The 4,424-nt window shown below is 36.3% G+C and overlaps 1 protein-coding gene across 1 annotated transcript in view; it reads left to right on the forward strand.

The window, feature by feature from the left end:
* Positions 1 to 2,006: 2,006 nt before the first annotated feature.
* The window catches only part of LOC110170343 (FHF complex subunit HOOK interacting protein 1A-like), a 39,553-nt gene continuing 37,135 nt past the window's right edge, over positions 2,007 to 4,424 (forward strand). The window contains 1 exon segment of the mRNA XM_055156788.1: positions 2,007 to 2,065. The gene's annotated coding sequence lies outside the window, so the exon portion shown is untranslated.

Genomic DNA, 4,424 nt, shown 5'->3' on the forward strand with positions numbered 1-4,424 from the left:
GATTTTGTGTTTAAATGAAAAATGGAAAAAAAACAGGTAATGGACTAAACCAGGACTGAACCAGGACTAAATCGTTTTCAGTCCTGGTCTGGTCCTGGTCTCAGTCCCGGTCTTGTTGCAGTCTCAGTTACGGTCTCAGTCCTGGTCTCCTGGTCTGGTCCTGGTCTGGTCCCAGTCTGGTCCCGGTCTCAGTTACAGTCTCAGTCCTGGTTTGGTCCTGGTCTCGGTCCCGGTCTGGTCCGGTCTCAGTTACAGTCTCAGTCCTGGTCTGGTCCTGGTCTGGTCCCGGTCTCGGTCCCGGTCTCAGTCCCGGTCTGGTCCCGGTCTCAGTCCCGGTCTCAGTCCTGATCCTGTTCTCGGTCTCAGTTCCGGTCTCAGTTTTGGTCCTAGTCCCAGACCCAGTCTTGGTCTGGTCCCGGTCTAAGTCCTGGTCTGGTCCCGGTCCTGGTTCAGTCCTGGTTCAGTCCGTTAATAATTTTTTCCATTTTTCATTTAAACATAAAATCAAAAACTGAAAAAATAAATCGTTATCAGTTTTTTCATTTTGTTTTTATTTTGAAAAAACAAATGAAAGAATGAAATGCGGATTGTTTAAATCAAAATTCATTCTTTCTAATTTCCATAAATACAAGATTTCAAATTCATCAGGATCATTTTGATTATTTTAGGTTGCGTTACTTGATCGTGTGTTTTTATTGTGAGTCCAGCAGAGGGCAGCAGAGTCTTTCACACGTGTCCAGCTTAAACATCAGGTTTTACTGTTTCACTGTTTTACTCTCATTAAAAATAAAAACATTTACAGCCAAAATGACCTGATGCCCTGTTTTTTCCCCCAGTTAAATAAAAATAATAATAGTCCACGTGTTTTGAAGTGAAATGTCTGAAGAATGCAAAAGAAGATGATGAAGATGATGATAAAAAAAATAATGAATATAATAATAGTTTTTGTTCGTTCGACCGGATTGATGTTTACACGGATGTTTTTATGTTCTATTGTAAAAGAAAATAAAACTGCCCCAATAAATATGTACAAATGAAAGAAAATGATAAAATAAAATCAAATAAAAAAATAAATAAAATACATGACATCCAACTTTATAACGTACCCTTATTTGTTGTATTTTATTATATTTTATTTAAATATAAGTATTTTATTCAGTATTTTCATTTTATTTAATTTTAATTTACTTTATTTAATTTTATTTAAATATAAGTATGTATTCATTATTTTCATTTTTTTTAAAAATTGAAATTTAATTTAATTGTATGTATTTATTCATTATTTTTATTTATTTTTATTTAAATATAAGTATTTATTCAGTATTTTCATTTTATTTTATTTTTTGTATTATATTTTATTTTATTTAAATGTATGCACTTATTCATTATTTTTATTTTATTTTATTTAAATGTATGTATTTATTCATTATTTTCATTTTATTTTAGTTTACTTTATTTTATTTAAATATAAGTATGTATTCATTATTTTCATTTCATTTTATTTTATTTGTTTAATTTAATTTAATTGTATGTATTTATTCATTATTTTTATTTTATTTTATTTAAATGTAAGCATTTATGCAGTATTTTCATTTTATTTAATTTTTTAAATTATATTTTACTTTATTTAAATGTATGCACTTATTCATTATTTTTTATTTTATTTTATTTACTTTGTTTTCTTTTATTTTATTTAAATATAAGTATTTATTCATTATTTTCATTTAATTTTATTTTATTTACTCGTTTGTTTATTTCCGGGGATGTGGGGGCGGGGCTTGCGGTTTCCATGGCAGCGGGCGCAGTGATTGACAGCAGCTTAACCCGGTTTAGGGCAGAGCGCGTCTTGAGTTTACGGAGCAAAAAAAGAAAACGACAAAAACGAGCGACAAAAAACACAAACCACATCTCAGAGGAAAACAAACTCTAAACTCACTTTCCTGGAGACGGTTTGAGGATTTACGCTTCTGTTAAAGTTTGTCTGAGGAGGAAGAAGAAACGGGACGAGTCCAAATGTCCAGAGGAAGAAACTGAGACAAACACGTGACGAACCCGGATTATCCAAGTATGTCCCGCACTTTAAACCGCATTTAAAACTCAACTATGTCCCGCACTTTTGTTTTACATCAGGTTTAGATTCTACTTCGTGTACTTCAAATACTGTTGTCCAGGGAAAATCATGAGGGAGAACAGTTCGTTGTTTTGAATTGTGTCTCGCGAACATCATTTTAACCATTTTAAAGTTATTATTATTTTTATTTTATTTTTTTTAATGTAATTTAATTATTTTTCAGACAAAAAATGAAAAAGAAAAAAAAAAAAAAAAAAAAAAGAAGGAATTTATTTATTTATTTATCAGAACTAAACAAGGTCTAAAACAGGACTAAACCAGGACTAAACCGGGTTTAAACCAGGACTAAACCAGGTCTAAATCAGGTCTAAACAGGGACTAAACCAGGTTTAAACGAGTAAAAATAATTATATAATAATAATATGTGTGTGTGTGTGTGTGTGTGTGTGTGTGTAAAAAAAAAAAGAAAATCAGAACATTTAAAAATAATCAAATTGACAAAATACAATGATTCTTTGCAAATTTTTTAAACCAGAAATGAAAAAAACAGATGTGATGTCCCACGGGAAAAATCCAACTGTGTCACGATTTCACTCCAGTCACCTGCTGAGAGTAGAACCTACCCCCCTGTACCCCCCTGTGCCCTTGTGCCCTTGAGCAGCACACACACAGAGTGCAGGTGTGTAGTTGTTGTTGTTGTTGTTGTTGTTGTTGTTGTTGTTGTTGATGTTGTTGTTGTTGTTGTTGTTGTTGTTGTTGTTGTTGTTGTTGTAGTTGATGTTGGGGCTGGGCAGAAGCAGGTCAGACTGTTTCTGTGGATTTAATCTCACTGACGGAATGTGACCTGAACCAGGATTAAACACCAGATTATTTTACAACATCTGCACCGCAAAACACTACTGCAGCTACTAGTACTACTACTACTACTACTACTACTACTACTACTACTACTACTACTACTACTACTGCTACTACTACTACTACTACTACTGCAGCTACTACTACTACTACTACTACTACTACTACTACTACTACTACTACTGCTGCTACTGCACTACTGCACTACTGCTACTACTACTACTACTACTGCTACTACTACACAATACATGTACTACTACTGCTACTACTACTACTACTACTACTACTACTACTACTACTACTACTACTACTACTACTGCTACTACTACTACTACTACTACTTACTACTACTACTACTACTACTACTACTACTACTACTGCAGCTACTGCAGCTACTGCTACTACTACTGCAGCTACTACTACTACTACTGCTACTTTTACTATTAGTACTACTAGTACTACTTCTACTGCTGGTGGCAGTAGTTCAGTTGGCAGTGTTGGGAGTAACGCGTTATAAAAGTAACGAATTACAGTAATGCATTACTTTTTGCTGTAACGCAGTAATGTTCGGCATCACAGGGGAAAAAATAGTATATTTTTACTCGGTACAAATGTGAGTAACGCACGTTACAATGTTTTTTTAACCTGGATTGAAGTGGTGGGTTTTTCTTCATACAAATCACCTCGATATCAGCAGCGGTGAAACGCCGGAGATGCTCCTCGTAGACCTTCAGTTAACCGCGGGCGAAAGGACCGACAAAGAACTCCACACTGTTTAGACCTGGTTTAGACCTGAGTCAGTTCTGGTTTAGACCTGGTTTACACTCGTCCCTCCCTCTATCGCAGTTCACTTTTCGCTTGTCTCGCAGATTTTTATTTATTTTTTTTTTTTTTTGTGCAATTTTGCATGCCCTGTTTTTTTTTACATTGTATGAATGTGTATTATGTTCCTCCCGCTGCGTCCTGACTGGCCAAGGGACTCCTGTCTCCTGTACAGTACAGAATGTGTTCAGCTGCCAAATTTAAATACATGTTCAGTCTGTATCAGTGTGATTCTGAAGTGTTGTACGGTTGCAAGTTTTCTCCCCGACGAAACCCACAACGTCGACGAAACGTTCTGCACCGACAAAGTCTCCTGCGCTCACACCCAAAAGGCAGAGGAAGATGCAAACCATCACACAAAAAGTTGGACTTCTGGACACGCTGAAGGAAGGTAGAAGTTACGCGCTGTAACAGACTCTTGCACCGGCTCGGGAACCTGCAAATAGTTGCTGAAATCAGGGCCGCGAGCCCGAGCAGCAGGGTCCATAAAGAACGACCGGGTGACAGCCGCTCTTACCTCCGTGAGGTGTGGAGCAGAGCCGCTCCTTTCTCCTGCGTCACCTTCGAGCCCGTCCTGACAGTGAGTCCTGTTTTTAGTCCTAGTTCACTTCTGGTTTAGTCCTGGTTCAGCTCTGGTTTAGTCCTGGTTTAGACCTGGTTTAGTCCTGGTTCA

This window comes from Boleophthalmus pectinirostris, unplaced genomic scaffold, assembly GCF_026225935.1.
Source record: "Boleophthalmus pectinirostris isolate CB_2022bp ecotype Guang Dong unplaced genomic scaffold, ASM2622593v1 HiC_scaffold_20, whole genome shotgun sequence".
Taxonomy (NCBI): domain Eukaryota; kingdom Metazoa; phylum Chordata; class Actinopteri; order Gobiiformes; family Gobiidae; genus Boleophthalmus; species Boleophthalmus pectinirostris.